The sequence below is a fragment of the Perognathus longimembris genome, chromosome 6 (genome assembly GCF_023159225.1).
Source record: "Perognathus longimembris pacificus isolate PPM17 chromosome 6, ASM2315922v1, whole genome shotgun sequence".
Lineage (NCBI taxonomy): Eukaryota > Metazoa > Chordata > Mammalia > Rodentia > Heteromyidae > Perognathus > Perognathus longimembris.
In genome coordinates, this window is record NC_063166.1 from 62509242 (window position 1) to 62516451 (window position 7210).

Sequence of the window (7210 nt, forward strand, 5' to 3'; positions counted from 1 at the left end):
ACCAGAGAAACCTGGCGGGGGGGGGGGGGAGTGGGGGAGTGGGGATGCTGACACTATTTTGTTTCTTAATCTGGAAGCTGTTGACTCACAGGTATGCCCAGCTTGAACATTCATATACTGTTATTACTCATGCCCTTCCTATATGTGTATTCTATGTCAGAAAAAGAAAGGTTTTTAAACCATTACCTCTGAGTGTGGCAGATCCAGCTCAAGCACCATGGTCAAAGGCAGTACTTTTCTGGGTTCTCTCGAGCTGCTTTAAGAAAGAAACATCAAATCTGGCTTACTTTATTCCACCTAGAGTTCTGTCAACGTCAACACGAACGTATTATATAAGCCATGTCCTGTATCAGAATAATACTTCATTTAAACTTCCATCAATTGCTGTAACCATTTGCCAGGTTTGAAATTATAACCTACCACAGCTAAAAATTTTGGTACTTTGATTTTCCCATTTTAGGCCAAATCTGTTCAATATGAATAAATAAAAGTTAAATCCTGGCTTAAGGGAGAGATAGGGAAATGGGTAACATAGGAGAAGATGGCTTTGCTCAGTGTCTCAAGCATGTGACCCATTATTCTATGTTAGTTGTGGCAAAACTAATCACTACCTCTTAAAATGTTAACTGTGTGAAGCTGCGTGTCAGTGGCTCAAACCTGTTATCGTAACTACTTAGGAGGCTGAGATCTCAAGGATTGTGGCTTGAAGGCAACCCAGAGACTCCATCTCCAAAATAACTAGCAAAAACTAGATTAGAGGCATGGCTCAAATGGTAGGGAACCAACAAAGTGAGCAAGCTGAGCCAGCAAAGAGAGAACAAGATGAGCGAGCATAAACCTTGGGTTGAATCCCAAGTACTGCCAAAAATATATTTAAGTATATGGTACAGTATTGTTAATTGTTACAATACAGCTGAATGGAATAAATTTGTAAATATGCATACAATGTTGCATAACAGTTGTCTACAATGTTTGTGAAGTATATTGCCCATTGACCAGCAATTTTCTATGTTCCTCTGCTCCAAATTCCCTAACTGATCATTCTACTCTATATTTCTATGACTTTGACCACTGAAGGCAACTCCTGTACATGGAATCATGTAATATTTTCCTTCTGTGATCAACTTATTTGACTTTGCATAATATTCTCAAAGTTCATCCATGTTATAGTATGTGAAAGTATCGCCCTTTTTCTATTGTATGTACATATTGCATTTTCTTTATCAGGCCACACTGAAGAGTATTTAAGTTGTTTCCACCTCTTGGCTACTATAAATAATGCTACTATGAACATGAGAATGTAGCTATTTTTTTGAGATCCTGACTTCAAATTCTGATGCAAGCTAACACAATAGTTCCATTTTTTTTTTTTTAATCTTGTGTGATGCTTCCATTCTTTTCTCTTTTTCTGGTCCTGGGACTTGATCTCGGCACCTTGACACTGTCCCAGAGCTTCTTTTGCTTAAGACTAGTACTCTACCTCTTGAGCCACAGCTTCTTCCGAATAGTTTATTAGAGATAAGAGTCTCACAGACTTTCCTGAACCAGCTGGCTTCAAAGCACAAATCTCAGATCTCCGCCTCCTAAGTAGCTAGGATTACAGGTGTGAGCCACCGGTGCCCAGCTCTTGCATTTTTTTCCATAGAGGTTGTATCATATTGTATTCCCACCCACAGTGTACAAGGATTTTAATTTTTGCCAACATTTATTACTTTTCAATGCTGAGTATCTTCTCATATACTTGTTAGCCATTTGTATGTTTTTTAAAGAAACATACATTCAAATAGTTTTCCCAGTTTTTAATAAGGACATTTGATTTTGTTGTTTTATTTACCTTTTCCATTGGCTTGGAAGGCCTTTTTGAAAATTAGCCTCAGATATATAGTTTGTACATAATTTTCTTCCATTTCACAGCTTGTCTCCTCGCAGTATTGAATGTTTCTTTTGCTGTGTAAAATCTTCTTAGTTTGATGTAGTCATATTTGTCTATTTTTTGCTCTTATTGCCTGCGATTTGACATCAGATATAATTGCCAAGACCAATGTCAAATAGATTTTTTTCATTTTCTTCTAAAAGTGTTATGATCTCAAGCTCTGTGTTTAAGTTCATAATTCTTTTCAAGTCGAGTTTGTGTATGGTATAAGATAAAGGCCTGGTTTCATTCTTTTGGACTTAGATATCCAGTTTTCCAAACACAACTCTTTAAGCAAGTATCCTTTGCCCATGTATCGTCTTGGTATATACATTTGTCCAAAATCATCTGACCATATATGCATGTGTTATTCTCTGGAACCTCTATTCTATTTCATTTATCATCATAGGATATGGATTTTTTAACTCTATCTTAAATCTTCCAGTCAATCCAGAGCCACCATGGTTTGTCTTTCTATTTATTTGTGTCTCCATTACTATATTTCAGGAGTGTTTTGTGTTTTCAGAGTACAAGACTCCTCTCTCTTCTTTCTCTTTGCTCTCTCTCTCTTCTCTCTTTCACAGTGCCAATTCTGGGGCTTTGAACTCAGGGCCTGGGTACTGTCCCTGAGATTTTTGCTCAAGGGTGGTATGCTACTTCTTGAGCCACAGCTCTACTTCTGGCTTTTCTTTTTTTTTGGCGGGGGCGGGGGGTTGATTAATGGGAGATAAGAGTGTCACAATCTTCCCTGCTCCGACTGGCTTCAAACTGTGATCCTCAGATTTCAGACTTCTGAATAGCTAGGATTACAGGCATGAGCCACTGGCACCCAGCCCATCTTATTTTCTTAAGTTTATTCCTAAATGTTTTATTCCTTTTAATGCTATTGTAAATGAAATCGTTTATTCAACTTCCTTTCTGGATTATTCATTACTACTTGTTTTTTTGTTGTTTTTTGCTCAAGGCTAGCACTCTGCCACTTGAGCCACAGCGCCACTTCTGGCCATTCACTATATATGTGGTGCTGAGGAATCAAACCTAGGGCTTCATGTATCAGAGACAAGCACTCTACCACTAGGCCATATTCCCATTACTACTTGTAAGCATGCAACTGAGTGTGTTGTACTTGGTTTTGTTGGAGTTTTTATTTGTTTGCTTTTGTGTACCAGTACTGGGGCTTGATCTTGGAGCCTGGGCACTGTCCCTTACCTTTTAGCCAAAGAAGAGGGCTCTACCACTTGAGCCACAATTCCATTTCTGGCTCTTGTCTGATTAATTGGAGATAAAAGTCTCATAGATTTTACTGCCCTGCCTAGCTTCAAATGCCAAGCCTTGGGTTTCAGCCTCCTGAATAGCCAACAAATTTTTATGCATGACTTTGTGTCTTAAAATTAAGATGAATTTGTTAATTCTTTGTGTGAACATATGGAATCGTTAGGATTTTCTACCTGTAAGAACATGTCATCTGTCAATTTTTTGTTCCAATTTTTATGCACTTTACCTCTTTTTCTTTTTTTTGTTTTATACATTAGGCCTTGGGTACATTTCTTGTACTGTTTGTTACCTCCTCCCTCATTTCTCCCTCCCCCCTCCCCCTTTCCCTCTCCCTCCATGAGTTGTTCAGTTGGTTTACACCAAAAGGTTTTGCAAGTATTGCTTTTGGAGTCATTTGTCTTTTTATCCTTTGTCTCTCAATTTTGATATTCCCTTTCACTTCCCTAGTTCTAATACCAGTATATATAGAATCCAGTGTACTCAGATGAGATACAGAGATAGTGCGGGTACAACCACAGGAAGAGGATACAAGAGGATCATCAACAATAGAAGCTACAGTTACATATAGCACGTTGAAAGTAGTTACAACAGTGATATAACAATCGTTTCCATAACATGGAGTTCATTTCATTTAGCATCACCTTGTGCATTCATAAGGGCATAGCTATTAGGCTCTTGTGATCTTCTGCTGTGACTAGCCTAAACCTGTGCTAATTATTCCCTATGAGGGAGACCATAGAGTCCATGTTTCTTTGTGTCTGGCTCACTTCACTTAGTATAATTTTTTCCAAGTCCTTCCATTTCCTTATGAATGAGGTAATGTCATCCTTTCTGATAGAGGCATAAAATTCCATTGTGTATATGTACCACATTTTCCTGATCCATTCGTCTACTGAGGGGCATCTGGGTTGGTTCCATATACCTCTTTTTCTTGTCTAATTGCTCTGGCCTGAGACTTTCAATACTATGGGGACTCTAGTGGCAAAAGTACACGGAATTGTATTATTCCTGATCTTAAAGTAAAACCTTCTCTCTCTCTCTTTTATTTTAACTGTTGAGTATGATGTTAGCTTTGAGGTTTCCACCTATTCACATCTTTATTTTTGAACTGCAGTTTTCTTGACTGTCCTCACTTTTGGACATCTGGTATTATGAAGAATGATAAGATGTGATACATGTTCAAGTTCACTGATATCATCACATTGGATTCTAAGACCTTTCTAGCTTTCCCGGCTGGAGCTTTTCTCAGTAGATGTTGATGTGAGAAAGAATTCTAATCCCTTTATTCTCTCTTTAAAAATTCAAATACAGTATTTAAGATTGCCCCTTATTTCACAGCCCTATCTTACCACAAATCAGGCAGACATATTAAACGACATCCCACTTGCATTGGCATGTTTATCTTGGCACCATTTACTTCCTGGGAGCTAGGATATTTGTTGTGCAACTCAACATACTGGGCTAATTGTTGACCTAACAGCAGTGCAGCTGCAAGCTAGAAAAACACCAGGTCCCCACAGGACAGCGGGGAGAAAGCATCATTTGTAGAAGGCCAAGTGACTAAACCCAGCTCCATTGCCTCAATCAAGAAAAGATGGAGAATTACCATTATGAAAGGAGTGACAATGATCAAGACAGACTGTACTTATAAACTGGCTTGTTGCATTGAAACTCCTTTGTACAATTACTTAAAGACAACCTTTTCAAAACTTTTAAAGAATTTATCCACAAAGGTATATCTGTAACCATACATATATGAATGGAATAGTCACATCCCACATTTCAGGAACCAAGAATGCACAACTGAAGCCCATTAAAGCCTGAGTGTCAGTAGGGATAAAACTCACAGTAGTGCCTGAGTACCAATAAAAATAAAAACTCTAACCAGCCGAAGCATAATTGTTTGTCTAAATAAAATTTTTTAATCTAAACAACTGATTTATTACTATTTACAAATACTGAAAAAAAGGACAGAAAGAGAGAAGATAAAGGAAAAATTCAAGCAGTTATTCTTCCCTGGCTATATGAACTGTAGCAGTAAATAATGACAAGTAACTCTGTAAATGTTACAGGTAATGAGTGGAGACTTTAAGACAGAATACTATTCACTTACAGACCCCAGTGGATCTGGTCACTAAGCATCAAGGGCAGCTAACAACTTGGACAAGAGACAACAAGACATTCTGTGCCATCGGAGAGAAAATCATCACCTCCATGAGGCTTCTTGACAAAGACACCAAATTGGTTAAGCCTCTGGATGGAAGGCTACAGAGGATATAGAAAACTGCTAATCATACCAGAAGATACAGTCAACAAATAAAGACAACTGGGAACTGGACAAGACAATTATTTTCTTCTACAAGTGTAGTATAAGGGAAACTAGAGTGTGCCACATAAAAAGGAACTTGTAGAGTGAAAGAAATCTGTGCAGTATGAGCAAATCACAGTGGCCCTTATTTGAATTTTGTTTCAGATAAACTACACAAAGACTATTGTATATGTAATGATATTAAGAAATTCTTGTTAACTTCTAGATATAATAGTGGTGATGGGGTGGGGGGAAGGTACTGGGGCTTGAACTCAGGACCTCTCAATCTCACTCAGCTTTTTCCCTCTCACAAATGGTACTCTACCATTTGAGCTACAGCACTACCTCCAACATTTTTCTTGTGAGTTAGAGATAAAAGACTCTTGGACTTTTCAACCCAGGCTGGCTTCTGATCTTAATTCTCAGATCTCTCAGCCTCCCGAATAGCTAGGATTATAGCAATGAGCCACTGGCACCATGTCCCCATGGTTCTTTTTGAAATACCTACAGATGAAAAGATTTGTTGTCTGGAGTTTGCTTCAAATTAACAGAACAATGGATAGGGAGATGAAACAAGATGGACCACTAGTTGGTGGTTATGAAACAGAATAGGAACAACAGAGTCCAGTACACCATTCTCTCTCCTTTGTGTTGGAAATTTCCCAGAATAGGATTTGTGGGAAATAAATGTTAGTAATAGCAATACTAGTGCTTCAGTGAGTCAGCTACTACAATTCCAGAACTCAGAAGGCTGGGGTAAGACAATTGTGAGTTTGAGGCTAACCTGAAACACCATTCCAAGACTCTATTAAGAGAGGGGGAAAAAGACAGGGAAAGAGGGAAGAAGGGAGGGAAGGAGGGAGGGAGGAAGAGAAAGAAGGAAGAAAGGAAGGAAGGAAGGAAGGAAGGAAGGAAGGAAGGAAGGAAGGAAGGAAGGAAGGAAGGAAGGATCGACCAGCTATTAGTACATAACAATATCTCAGAAGAAGACAACAGTAAGTTGATATATCCACAGGTTAACTGGGTTTGAATGATTTAGGATGACATTAGACTGGAGTTGGTTTCAGGCCTCCTCCATGTTTCTTGTCCCCCCAGTATGAACATGCTATGGGGGGAACCAATAGATAGGGATGTTCTTCACATGGGTTTGGCAGAAGTGTAAAGGAAGGTCAATCACATCTTCACATCAGTTAATATTTCATTGAATCAAGTAAGTCACATGGCCAAGAAAAATCTGCATGGAATAATCCATTCTGTATACGTGAATTATTGTTTTTCTTATTGAAAAGCACCAAGGAGACTAGAAGACTATTTGTATTTGGATTATCTTCTACTCATTGTCCAAATTAGAGACTGTTGAGGACTGGTATATATTAGGATGTGCCAATGTCACAGAGACTGAGGGAGGAAGAGGAGCATATAACCTCACAATGAAACTTGAACATATCCTGGGCATTTCTAGAGAACTCCGTGGCTTGTTTCTATTTTCCTTTCCTCCATAAGGGAAGAAAACCTTCCTAACAAACACGATCATGGACAAAGACATTGATCCCTCGAGCTAACACCAGGAAAACTATGAAAACAAGGCTTGGTTGACATGAGAGGCTGCGATGTAGGGAGCCAAAGTCATTGCCTGCTGGGGCATGAGCAAGGCAGTGTTCAGGGCTGCAAGTAGACAAGCACCTGAGCCCACCAAGAGCAGGAAAACCAACCAC